This window comes from Lissotriton helveticus, chromosome 12 (assembly GCF_964261635.1).
Source record: "Lissotriton helveticus chromosome 12, aLisHel1.1, whole genome shotgun sequence".
In the NCBI taxonomy this organism is placed as follows: domain Eukaryota; kingdom Metazoa; phylum Chordata; class Amphibia; order Caudata; family Salamandridae; genus Lissotriton; species Lissotriton helveticus.
Genome location: NC_136073.1, coordinates 253,317,529 through 253,331,573, shown reverse-complemented (window position 1 = coordinate 253,331,573; position 14,045 = coordinate 253,317,529). Strand labels below are relative to the sequence as shown.

Below are 14,045 nucleotides of genomic sequence, written 5' to 3'. Positions count from 1 at the left end.
GAGTGGAGTGGTTGAGAGGAGCGTATAATGGCGTAGAGGAGAGAGGAATAGAGGAGAGTGGAGCAGAGGAGGTTGGAGTGGCGCAGAGCAGCGCAGATTAGAGTGGCGAAGAATAGAGTGGCATGCAGTGGTGTAGAGGATAGCAGAGTAGAGTGTAACTGTAGCGTAAGGTAGAGTGGGGTAGAGTGGCTGACGGTAGAGTGAAGTGGCATAGAGCAATGGCGAGTGTCTTAGAGAACAGTAGTCTGGGGTAGAGAAGAGTGACATAGAATGAGGGTGCCGTAGAAAAGAGTGGCATGGAGAGGCCTAGAGTAGAGTGGTGGAGACTGATGTGGCATAGAGTAGTGGCATAGAGTGTGGAGTGTCAGAGTAGAGGTGCGTACAATGGAGTGGCAGAGTAGCATGGAGTGGCTTAGAGTAGAATTGGGTAGAGTGGAGTGGTATGGAGTGGCATAGAGTTGAGCAGAGCTGAATTGAGTGGAGCAGCATGGAGTAGTATAGAGTAGACTGGTGTAGAGTAGAGTGCCATAGAGGAGAGGAGAGGAGAGTGGCAAAGAGGAGAGTAGAGTGGCTTAGAGGAGGGTGCCATGGAGAAAAATGGCATGGAGTGGCGAAGAGTAGAGTGGTACAGAGTGGAGTGGTGATGGGTAGAATGGCGCAGAGTAGATTGGAGAGGTTTAGAGTAGAGTGGCATAGAGTATAGATTACAGTGATGTGGCATGGAGTGGAACAGAGGTGAGTGGCGTAGAGTGACGTGTAGTAGAGTGGAGTGGCATAGAGTGGACTGTTGTAGATCAGAGTGGCATAGAGGTGAGTGGTGTAGAGGAGAGTGGCACAGAGGAGGGTAACAAGAGTGGTGCAGAGAGTGGCGTGGAGTGGAGTGGGATAGAGTGGAGTGGGGTGGAGTGGGAAGGAGTATAGGAGAGTAGAGTTGAGTAGACTACAGTAGTGTGGTGTAGAGTAGAGTGGAGTAAAGGAGAGTGGTGTAGAGGAGGGCACTGTAGAGAAGAGTGGCATAGAGGCGGGTGCCGTAGAGAAGAGTAGCATGGTGCAGAGCAGAGTGGCACATTGGAGAGTGGAGTGGCATAGAGGAGAGTGGAGTGGCATAGAGGAGAGTGGAGTGGCATAGAGGAGAGTGGAGTGGCACAGAGGAGAGTGGGGTGGCCTAGAGGAGATTGGAGTGGAGTGGTGTACAATGGAGAGGCCTGAGAAGGGAGTGGTTTAGAGGGGAGTGGAGTGGCCTACAAGGGAGTAGCGTGTTATAGAGGGGGGTAGAGTACAGAAGAGTGAGGTAGAGTAGAGTGGGATGGCGTAGAGTGGAGTGATGTGGATTATAGTGGAGTGAAGTACAGTGCAGTGGCACAGAGAAGAGTGGTGTGGAGTACAGTGGAGTGGCATAGAGGGGCGTGGAGTGGCATAGAGTGGAATGGCATTGTGTGTAGTGGCATAGAGTAGTACAGTTGTGGGTGTAAGTATCTTAACGAAGGTACCAAACTTCAAATCATCACAAAAGTATGAGGCATAAAGGGCATGGATGGCCCAAAGACAACAAAAACAGATGTGCCACAGTAAGCATCATGAATGTTTACAAAGTACACAACTAGGGCTGACTCTTACTTCAGCACCGCAAATCCTGTTTGACACATATAAAAGTCCTGTGCACAACTCTTCCAGAGTCTGCCGCAGAAGGGCTCCACGGGGATCCTGTATGTTTCTTTTATTCGTATACAATGATGGAAGGTGCACCAGCAAAAAGTCCAAAATCAAATACGGAAGTCCTTTATGTTTCTTTTATTCTTATAGTACAACATGCAGTCAGACATCAGCCAACTCGTTTCATTCTTTACAAAATAATTTCTTCAGGGCTGTGTCACTTGTTTCAGCCCTAATTTTCCTATTGGGGTTGTTGGGTGGGAGGGTTGGTCTTCAGCACGTTTGGGGACCAAAGTAAGTGTTGGGTTTTGGGTTGCTGCATTGTTTGTATTATTTGTTTGTTTGTTTCTCCCCCCATATATATCCACTCACCCACACAACTTTCTTTCTCTGCACGGTGTGCACCAGATTGGCCATTATTACTCCTGAGTCTACCTTCGCTCGCTGATGGTAGCAGTTAAATGCTTGCCCTGAAATATCTGGAGAATGAATGACAGGCGGAATGTCCGATAGGTCTTCGCCTCCCGGCAGAGACATAAAATTGATGTTTGTCCCCTGCAGGAACTACGCTGCTCGAATGCAACACAGACACGACTGAGGGCGAACTGGATAGGTGAGAAGTTTGGGACCTGCTATTCAAACTATGCCCGGGAGGTGGCTGTGGTGCTTCGCAGAGGGCTCCATTGGCGCACACCCTCCACACACAGAGATACACAGGGGCGGTATGTATTCGGCGCAAGGATTCTGCAGGGCCACCCACTGATACTGGTGGCCATGCATGGCCCCAACACGGATGACCCCTGCATCTTTGCAGAGGTCTGTCACCTGGCGGACACTATAGGACCAGGTGCTGTGTTATGGGGCTGGGACTTTAATGTGGTTCTGGATGCTGGCGTAGATAGATCTAGTTGGACTCGCCGCCCCCACCCAAAAGCTACTGCACAGTTACATGCCATTATTGCTGATAATAGTATTACAGATCTTTGGTGTGCTCATCACTTGCACATCACCGAGGGAACTTGCATTACATCCACTCACAATACATGGTCTAAGATTGACTTCTGGCTTGCCACCAGGGACGTAGCTTCTTGGACCATCAAGGTCTAGCATCTTTTGTGAACTCTGCCTGACCATGCGCCGGTGTTGCGGGAGCTTCGCCTTCCTTACGTTGCCCCGTTCTCCTGGAGGCTTCCCCAGGCGCGCTGCGTGACCAAGTCTTTCTGAGCGAAGCCCGCAAGGCCATCATAGAATATTTCAAGCACAATTCACGGACGGGGGATTCTCTGTCCACCCTATGGGAGGTCTTCAAGGTGGTCATCCGGGGCATTTGCTTTGCCAAACAGGCTGGGGCGATTTGGGCGAGCTTGGCCCAATTGGAGGTGAAAATACACATTTGGGAGCTCCAGTATTTTGAGTCTGGTGAAGGGCAACTGCTTGGGGCTAGCTGTAGTAAACTTGCGGAATTCGGGGAGGAGGCGATATGAGAGAAGCACTATCTAGGGAAGGAGGTTCACACCCGGAGGCATGGGGAGGGTGAAAGGGCCGGAAAAACCGCGGCTGTAATATTGCGCAAACCCTGGGCGAGTAACTATGTAGCCGAGCTTCTGGACGTTCCCCAAAATCTACAGGCTGGCAAATCTGCCGTACAGCACAATATGGCAAATGTTTATGCAAAATTATACACGTCTTCTCACTGCCAACCCCCCCGAACTGGCCACCTACTTGGATTCAGTCCAGTTCCTCTGACTGGAGGAAGGACATTGCCTTTTAAATGAACCCTTCACAGTGGAGGAGATTGCTTAGGTCATCACGGGACTGCCTGGGGATAAAGCTCCTGGCTAAGATGTCCTCACTCCTTCCTTTAATAAGGACTTTGCACCCTGCAGGCCCCACGCCTCCTTGACATGCATGAAGAATAGTACAGGCATGCTCCCGCCTTTGCGCAAGGCCCTTATTGTGACCATCCTGAAACCTGAAAAGGATCCGAGGCGTTGTGAATCCTACCGTCCCCTCTCCATGATCAATATTGATAATAAAATCCTGGCAGTACACATCACCATGCGACTACTCCCCCTCTTCTCCTTGGTGGTTCGCCTCTAACAGTCCGGCTTCATGCTGGGGAGATCAACAGCTCATAACTTGGGCATGTTCTTTGCCCTTCTTCATACCATCAACCCAAGTCTACGGACGGCTGCTGTTTTCCGGGATGCATCCAAGGCCTTCGACTAGCTCAAGCGGCCCTATCTTTTCCACCTTCTGAAGCATCTTGGGCTTGATCGGAAATTCATACGCCTGGTCCGTTTGTTATATACCCTGCCTGTCGCGCACCTGCGGATTAACAGCATGATCTTTGATCCTTTTGCTGTTGCCTGTGGTACGTGCCTGCTGGCACCCATTCTATGTGTCATTGCGATGGAGTCGCTAGCTGCACCACTCGCACCGTGGCCTTGCGTTCAGACCTTGGCAGATACTTGCCTATATGTATGCTCACAATGTCACACTATATGTCTGCAAGCCATCAGATAATGTTGATCCCCTCCTCCGTGGGGTTCATCCGCTTTAGAGGTATGTCGGGCAGCTCCATCAACTGAGCCAAGTCTATTTTGTTCTCATTTACTATGGCGATTTTCACTCCCAACTTCCCCCTAAATTGGGCATGGAGCCACGTTCGCTATTTGGGAGTTTTTCTCAGCCGGTACTTGGAGGAGGTTTGGCGGGAAAACAATGGCAGGCTAATGTCTAGGCTTGAAGATCGTACGGCCGTCTGGACGAAACTACCATTGTCTTTGTCTGGTTGATTGGCTTTTGGCAAAATTATTATACTTGCTAAAATGTTATATTTATTCACTAATTTGCTTCTCCCCTTGCCAGTGGTTTTGTTGACGGCTTTGGTCACACCTGACCACGCTGGCTTGGGACAGTAAACAGCACAGTGTGTCTTGGGAGAGCTTGACACTCCCTTTGAGCAGGGTGGGTTGGGGGCCCCTGATATGGAATTATACTTCCTTAATACCCAGGTGAATTTGGCGCACTTCTGGCTCCACCCTATCCAATTTCAGCCCTATACAGCCCGAGGCCGACCATGAGGCCCCATGTCCGCTTCAGATGGTCATTTATGGCCCTGTCCACCGGGTGTGTCGTTGAGTGGACACTGTGGCATGCATGGTTGTAGTGTGGAGTGAGCAGCGGAAAAGGGCTGGTCTTCACTACCTGTTTGCCCCATCCGTTCCGATCTTAGGAAACCCACTTCTTCCCATGACTGCAGAGGCCGGGACGTGGGCGCGACTGCCTTGGCTGCATCTGACTTTATTTGGGGCAGTATACCCTGATGGCAACTTTATCGCTCACCAACAGGTGTTTCAGGACCGTGTGGCGTCCTTCTTAGTTGTCATGACCTATCAACAGCTTCGAGTGTCGCTACGTAGCCTTCACAATACGTTCCTGAGTGCCCCCCCACGTTCACTGTACTTGAGGAGATGCTGACCAATCCTTCAGCTCGTAAGTTAATCACGCATATATATGCTGGGAAGCAGAGGACCGCGCCGATCTGTGTTCCCTCTGCTCAACAGGCCTGGTCGCTAGACATTAATGTGGCGAACGGTGAGGCACCATGGACATACTGTTGTTCCCTGTCTAAAGCACTATCTCAGAATTACAGGTTGCGCCTGGTACACTTTAAATTCTTACACAGGATCTTTCATACCACTGCGCGCATGCTGCGAATGTCCTTTCAGAGGACTCTCGCTGTGTGCGTGGCGCTGCTTTCTGATTTCATACACCTAGCAAGAAAGTGTCTTCAGATACGAGACTACTGACAGGAGGTGTTTGGGGACATCACCAGCATCACAGGCCACTCCCCTGATTGCACACACCTTGTCGCACTGTTTGGTTACGTCAAAGATACTCCCCCGGAGGTCCATAGATTGACGGCGATGCTTCCGGCAAAGCAACGGATGGCAATGCTTTGGGGTAGGAAGCAAACGCTAACAGGAGTGGGTGGTTGCATGATGCAGCTGTGTGACAGGAGATGCTCGATGCATATTGGGAATTATTGCCTCCCCGCTCCCGCCAGAGAGATCTGTGCCCCATGACAAACTACCTTCAGCTACAGAGTGGAATGAACAATGACGAGAGTGGCTGTGGGCACTCCCCCTGAGCTGCGGTTGTGCCTGATTGTCCCTGCCCTGCCCTACCAGTCAGCCCAATGCCCAGGACTGCTGCGCTTGACCATATAGTCTGGTGGGTGAAATAAAGCAGATTCTAATTGTTTGTGCAAAGTTGTTGTTGCATTCCACTTCCCCGTCTTTTAGACCTCTCCCTCCTCCTTTCTCTCTCTCTCTTCCCCCTCCGCACCTTTCTCCTGTTATATGCCAGAGCCACAGTACATATTACTCGCTGATCACCCATTGCATTTGACATTGATCCGCAATCGTAATGTTGTAATTGATCATTGCAAAATGCAATAAATTCATTAAAAAAAATCTTTTTGGGGGCAGCCAGCGTACCCACAATAAACACAGAGATGTAAGTCTAGCAGAATAGAACAGGGTTAATCAACAACTAGTCACTGGATACACAAGAACCATTTAGTCATCCTGTTCCTGTCCTTTCAAGTGTGCCCCCACATGAATATGTAAAACACAGAAACTGGTGGAACTAAATAGGGTACTTCAGTAACTAGAGAGTGGATACACATGATCTATCTTGACATCCTTTTTTTCTGTCTTTCAAGTGCGTCCCAAGGTCTTGCATGTAAACCCAGATACCTGTCACGCAGGCTTTGACACTCAAGCAGTACTACAGTACCAACGAGAATGGTCACAGTCCCCACCCTGCATATTCTTGGAGGTTCAAAGGAGTCATCTCTGCTCATTCAACCTATTGTTTGCTTCTAGGAGGCATTTTGCACCTTCTGTCCATATATTTAAATGCTAATCAGTGGCAGGGAGAATTTTAGGAGCAAATGCAAATCAGCCTTCAAAAAGGCAAGTTTCTAAAAGTTACTTCTCCTTAATGCACAAGTTACTACTTGTGTAACGATATATATGTAAGAAACATTCAGTTAGTGGTAGATTCCTTACCGTAGAATATCGCCAGGCGTCCGACTTGCTCTGGAAAGTTTTTCGTCAGCAGTACTCCTGCACGTCCGAAGGTGGCGTTGTGCGGCTCCGCGTCCGTCGCTGGCGTCGTAGACACAGAGATGACGTCACGGAGACTACTTAGGCGCCACCCATGCGCGCTGACATCAGTTCTGTACACCACTATCTGCGCCAGGAACACAGAGCCATGCAAGAAACTGACCACTGGTGCCATAAAACTAGGGCCCTGAAAGGGATGACCTTAACCTTAGAAATCAGTTCGGATAACGGGGAGGATGGGTGGGGCGGTAAGGAATCTATCACTAACTAATGTCTCTTACAGATATAGCTTTACACAAGTAGTGACTTGTGCATCTGAAAGAGACACGTTAGTGATGGATTCCTTACCTTAGAATAGATACCCCAGCAATACCAACCCTGGTGGGTCTGCGAACAAGATTACACCAGAAAGTCACGGAGAACAGAACGGCCAAAGAAGCCGTCACTCCGGACTTGACTGGCTGGGCAATAATGCTTGGTAAACGTGTGCAGCGAGGCCCACATAGCTGCCTGACAAATGCCCTGCAAGGGAACGCCGCGTCCCAAGGCAGTAGTGGCTGCCGTTGCCCTGGTACAATGGGCACGCAGCCCCACAGGAGGCTCCTTCTTAGCCAACGAGTAACATGCTTTGATGCACAGAACGACACACCAAGAGATGGTTTGTTTGTGCACGGCCCAACCTTTTTTGGCGCCCACGTAGCCAACAAAAAGTTGGTCACCCACCCGGAACTGTTGTGTGTGCTGCAGATAAAACGAGAGTGCACGTTTTGGGTCCAGACGGTGGAGCCTCGCTTCCTCTTTTGAAGGATGCGGAAAGAAGGGTGTGACAACCTTTGCCAAGAAAGAAGGACGAGTCCTAAAAACCACCTTGCCCGGATGTACAGAAAGAAAAGGAGGTTTAGAAGAAAGAGCCTGGAGCTCACTCACTCTTCTGGCAGAGGTGATAGCTACCAGGAAAGCCATCTTTAGAGTGAGAAGACGTAAGGGACAGTTATGAAGGGGCTCAAAGGGAGAGCACATCAGATAGGTCAAGACAAGATTTAAGTCCCATTGAGGCATTATGAAAGGCACGGGAGGAAATGTGTGTAATGCCTTTGAAGAAACGATTAACAACCAGAGAACTGATGACATTGCGCGTTCTCTTCGGTGGCGAATAGATCTAACCAAGGCTCTCCCCACTGCAGAAAAAGACCTTGCGCCACGTCCGAGTCCAGACGCCATTCGTGATCCTTCATATACCGACGGCTGAGTTCGTCCGACCTGGCATTCAGAGTACCTGCCAGGTGTTGAACCACCAAGGTGATGCCTTGATGTTCCAGCCATGTCCAGAGGCTCAGAGCCTCCTGACATAGGGTCTACGACCCCATCCGCCCTGTTTGTTGCAGTACCACATGGCGGTGGTGTTGTCTGTGAACACCTGCACTACCCTTCCCCGGACAGAAGGAAGGAATACTTTCAGTGCAATTCGGATCGCCCGAAGCTCCAAAAGGTTGAAATGGAGCAGAGACTCCGCCGGAGACCAGAGGCCTCTGATCTCCGCCTCTTCCAAGTGGCCGCCCCATCCCAGGAGGGACGCACCCATCACCACTGTGTCCTCCGGTTGGGGAAGGGAGAGGGATCTGCCATTGACCCAATCGCGATCCGTGAGCCACCACTGTAATTGTCGTGCAGTGCCCTCCGCGATCTGGATGTGATCGGACAGGTTGCCCTGATGCTGTGCCCACTGGAACTTCAGGTCGCACTGCAGAGCCCGCATATACCATCTGGCATGCTGCACCAGCAGGATGCAGGAGGCCATTAGGCCCAAGAGCCGGAGGGTCATTCTGACTGAAACCCGGGATAGAGGCTGAAAGATCGAAATCATAGCCTGAATATCCTGAACTTGCTGCTCGGGAGGATAAACCCGAAACTGTGTCGAATCCAGAACCGCTCCGATGAAGGGGTGCTTCTGAGAGGGCCTCAGGTGCGACTTCGGCACGTTGATGGAGAACCCCAGAAAATGCAGGAGGTCGTCCTTAGTCTGGAGGTGGGAGACGACTGCCTGGGGCGAGCCCGCCTCCAACAACCATTCGTCGAGATAGGGGAAGACTGGAACCCCATATCTGCGCAGATGAGCTGCGACCACCGCCATCACTTTCATGAACACCCGAGGGGCACTGGTAAGGCCGAAGGGGAGCATGGCAAACTGAAAGTGCTCTTGGCCTACCTACCGTAAACCGCAGGTAACGCCGATGGGCCGGCAGGACGGGGATATGAAACTATGCGTCCTGAAAGTCCAACGCTACCATCCAGTCTCCACGGTCCAGGGCAGCCTAGACCTGAGAAGAGTCAACATCTTGATCTTCTCCTTGCGGAGGAAGCGGTTGATGTTCCTGAGATCCAAGATGGGACGCAGGCCCCCTTTCTCTTTCTTGGGGACCAAAAAATTTTTAGAATAACAACCACGTCCAATTTCTGGCCCAGGAACGCGCTCAATGGCCCCCTTTGCCAAGAGGGCCGTGACTTCCTGTTGGAGAAGCGCAAAGTGATCCCCCGAAATGCGGTGGACCCGAGGTGGCATGGCTGGAGGGGTGGACTCGAAGGGGAGTAGCCCCTTCGGACGATTTGCAGCACCCACCTGTCCGAGGTGACAGTGCCCCATTGGGGGAGGTGATGGTGAATCCTGCTGCCCACCGGCGTGGGGTGCACCCTAAAGCTCGGACTAGGAAGGCTTTGAGGCGGATGCTGCGGGAGCAGAGGTGGACTGACCCGCACGCTGGCCCCCTGTCCCACCGTGGCGGGAATCACGTCCACGCTGAGGTTGGTTCTGCGCAGGCTTCTGTCTAAACTAACGTGTCGGGGCGCCCCTTCCTTGGCCACAAAATGAACGAAAAGCAGACGTGGCCGGGCGCGTGGTGGAGAGACCCAAGGACTTGGCCGTAGCCCGAGAGTCCTTAAAACGCTCCAGCGCACTGCACTGTCTGCCTTATTGCCAAACAGGCGAGTACCATCAAAGGGCATGTCCATAAGAGAACTCTGAACATCCCCTGAAAACCCAGTGGAACACAACCAGGTGTGGCAACGGCCACTGTCGTGGAAATCGCCCTAACCAGTGAGTCCACGGCGTCCAGTCCACACCAGATGGAGAACTTTGTTGCATCTTTCCCTTCAGCAACAGCTTGGGAAAGCACTGCCCGAACATCCTCCGGACACTGAGGCAGCTTCTGCGCAACCGTGTCCCACACAGCGTGAGAGTAGCAGCCCAAGAGGCATGCGGTGTTCACCGACCGCAGCCCTAAGCTGGCAGAGGAAAACAGTTTCTTGCCAAACTGTTCTAGCTTCTTAGATTCCTTATCCGGCGGAGCGGTAGGGTATGCGCTTTGGGAAGTGGAGGCCTGGATGTCTAGGATCTCCGGAGTTGGGTGAGTTGTTAAAAAGGAAGGGTCACCCAGGGCCAAGCGATGACGCCTTGCTACGTTTTTATCCACGGGAACCCCCGTGGCTGGTCTAGACCAGGTGCCCATCAACACATCGGTTAACGCCTCATTGAACCGTAGCAGGGGCTCCACAGAGCTTGCCGCCGGTTGAAGGACTTCAGTGAGGAGGTTAGTTTTGATGGTCACTGTAGGCAGGTCATGGTCAAGGGCCTCAGCCGCTCTACAGAGCACCACAGTGTATGTGGCGCCCTCCTCCATGGCCACAGTAGAAGGAGAAAGAAAACCAGGGTCAGAGGAGAGGTCAAGGCCACCTGCATCCTCCAACTCTTCTGTCCATTTCTGTTCCGAATCGAACTGCCGTGCAAGAGGGTCCTCAGGCCCCTCCCAGTCATCTCCTTCCTCCACTGCCTGTGGCACAGGCTGCGGCGGTGGGGGAGGGACAGGGGAATATAAATGGTCCAACTGCGTTGGTCGGCGCTGATCCGGCTCCATGTCCAAATTAGGGTCCCAACCCGGAGCTAAATTGTCCGGGAACCCAGGCAAGGGCGATGGTAGAACGAACAAAACCCATTGCTGCGACGAAGCCACCGGAGGGCCTTGCGGCACCGGGGCCGGAGTTGCCGGTGGAGGACCATGTGGCACCGGGGCCCGGAGGCGCACCGTCGGGAGCCTGAGGCCTGAAAAGGCGGTCCATGGCAGCAAGAAAATCTTCCACCTGGGTAAGAGTCGCCGACGGACCCGGATAAGGTGGGTAGGCCGCAGGACTCACATGCTCCAAGGGAGCCGCGGGGTGGTACCCCCCAGCCCACTCGTCCGCGTCCGGGGACCGATGGTGGGACGTCAGAGAGCATAAGCGCTTCTCCGACTTCTTCTTATGACGTCTCTCACCCGATTCCAAGTGTAAAGACTTCGACCCCGAGGAGCAATGATGATGACTCCGCGGTCGGTCCCTCGATCAACCCCCGGACCTCGAACAGCGCGGAGACGACTGCCAGGCCTCCAGCAGTTTCCGGGACCGCTCCCGCAAGACCTTCGGAGCCATGGCCAGACAGTCGGAACATGACCTGGAGTCATGGTCATGCTCCAGACAGTCGAGACAGACGCCATGGGGGTCGGCTACCGACATTGTACGGTGACAGGCCCTGCAGGATTTAAACCCAGGCATCCCTACGTGGTACCAGGAGTCAAAGACTCAAAAATAGAATACAAAAAGTCTCAAAAGTGTAGTCAAAAAGTGACTAGGGTACGTGCTCTAACCGGATCTGCGCTTGCTGGTGAGGAAAAAGAAAGAACTGATGTCAGCGCGCATGGTTCGCACCTAAGTAGTCTCCGTGACGTCATCTCGGCGCCTACGACGCCAGCGACGGCCGCGGACCCGCACAACACCACCTTCCGACGCCCAGGGGTACTGCTGATGAAAAACTTTCCAGATGAAGTCTGATGCCTGGGGATATTCTAAGGTAAGGTATCTATCACTAACGTGTCTCTTTCACTATTAAATTGGATTCTAATATCTACTAAAAAAAATGTTGTTTAATTATTTGTTTTACAAGTCCTTTCCCGAGATATAGTATTATAGTCTGTTTTTTTAAGTAAAGGGGGGGGGGGGGGCAAGACTCTTAAGAGGTCAGAAATATGGCCATCACAATTAGGAATCACCTGCATAAAAAAACTTACAATTTTTTGTGAACATTTGTAAATAGTTAATTAACAAATGATAAGTTTACTAAGGTGCCCAAATCGTTTGTATAGTAAGTAAGAACAACATTCTGTGACTCAGAAGCTCACAAGACAATCATATGACCTGTTGATTATCCCAAGTATGTTTTTTGGGAAGGAGCAAGGAAGGCTGAAAGGGGCAGATCATAAGAGGTGAAAGGTATCTGCCCCGACAAGGGCATGCTGTGTTTGGATATTCAGCACCTTAAGATGTTTGTTGTATACCTCACTATATAAATGCTTTATTCATTGATTCAGTAGGTTAAGCGGTTTAAACGCTGTATTACACAGAACTCTGTCAAAATGCCTAGTTTATTCATTACAGTATTCTATTAGAACCATTTTTGGAATCATTAGCATAGAATTATTGTTAGAAGTATCAATTTACGCATAGACACATAGAAATGAACCCCCCACCCCATTGCCTGAGCGGAAATTGAGTGTTTAGGCAATGGGCCCATTGATGTGGTATGGGGGCTGAAAAGGTGATCAGGTCACAAGAAGTTGCAGTGCTAGCAGTTAAAGGACCAGTAAAAGGAATGACCCTGGTCATTTGATGTTGGCCAGTGACAAGATCCTTTCATCAAACATCCAATGCAATTGGAGTCTCAAAGATGAAGAAGCAATGCAGAAGAGATCCCACAAGAAGGGGCCAGTCATTGGAGGGACTGCCCATGCTGGGTAGAAGTGGACAGCTAAAGGATGGAGTGCTCCTGCTGTGAATAAGAGGAGAGCCACTGAAGGAAATAGCATGTCATACAGAAGTGGACAGTTCGTGCTGTGCAGAGGCGGCTAACTGCACAGAAGTGAACAGAAGAAAAAGGGAGTGTACAAGTTGATGGCTATGAGTGTCCATGCTGGGTTCAAGGGGGCAGTTGTAAGAGGGCGTGCCTATGCAGGCTGAAAGTGGATCGACATTGGAGGGGGTGTCCAGGTTGTCTAGCAGGAGGCAACTAATGGAGGACTTCTCATGAATCATAACTTTCCTCTGATCCTGCCTTTTCCCCCAAACATCCTCCAGGAAGGACTGAGCTGCCTTAGTCTGAGAGAAAACATAAACCCTGCAGTTGCAGAAACTTTCCAGGGAACAGGGTATGAGAGACCTCTGCTTTGAGTCTAATCAACTGTTTTTAGGTCTGGCCTTTGAGAAAGCTTAGTATCAGCAGCGGCTCCTCTGCTAAGGTGGAGGAGCGTCGCCCCACTGCTTTTCAGCAGTGCAATAAAGGAAAAATGAAATGATAATAAAACTATTTTATTATCATACTATTTTTCTGTGCTGAAGCCAGTTTCGGGGCGGGGCTTGGCTGTTGTCACAGCAAGCAAGGGAAGGGTTGTTTGGTGCACTTAAGAGCGCAGACGGTTCGGCCGGCCGTCTTGGGTCGGTCAAACACTCATGTGCACTTATCATGTTCTCCACCCAACTGTACTGCACAGCCTGGGTGGAGAACATGCACAGGCTCCCACTCCCTGTCTGAGCGCCAAACCAGGCTGCTCAGACCAATCACGACGCTGCTGTCATGCTGGTGACAGCAGCATTGTAATTGGCTTATGGGAGCCTCTGTACTTCCTGCTTCCCGGAAGAGAAGCGGGGGAGGGACGACGAAAGAGAGATGGCGGCCGTGCAGAGATAAGTGAAATGTTCTTTTTTTTCTCCGCCACCCCTGTTCCGTACCAGGGACAGCAGCTTTGTATATGCGAAGTATATGCAAAGTATACGTACACAAAGGAGTCTTTGGTTTTGGGTTTGCAAACTTCATGCATATGTCTGTTAAAATATCATTCACATTTTGCTTTCGCTCAACAAAGCATACAGGAAGGAGCAATGAGTCAGCCCCTTTATCCATTGGCTCCCTTCACTTTGGGTGCCTGCACAAAGCCTGTGCACATTGTTCACATCCGACAAAAACAGTTAATTTCTTTTTAACTGCAAAACTGGTTCAAAGTGCACTTTATATTTATATTAACTTTCAATACTGGCTATCTATTTTGCATGTACTCCTTTATAAAGTTTAGTCATGTTTAAGTGACATTGTAACACTTTGGGTGCTTGCAATTTGAGTGCTTGATTAGGTGGCTATTTATTGCCTCTTTTGTTAAATAACAAAAGTAAAAAGCATTC

General features: G+C 50.8%; 1 protein-coding gene across 3 annotated transcripts in view; it reads right to left on the bottom strand.

The window, feature by feature from the left end:
* TANGO6 (transport and golgi organization 6 homolog) overlaps window positions 1–14,045 on the bottom strand; it is a 591,842-nt gene that overhangs the window by 318,231 nt on the left and 259,566 nt on the right. The window lies entirely within an intron of this gene.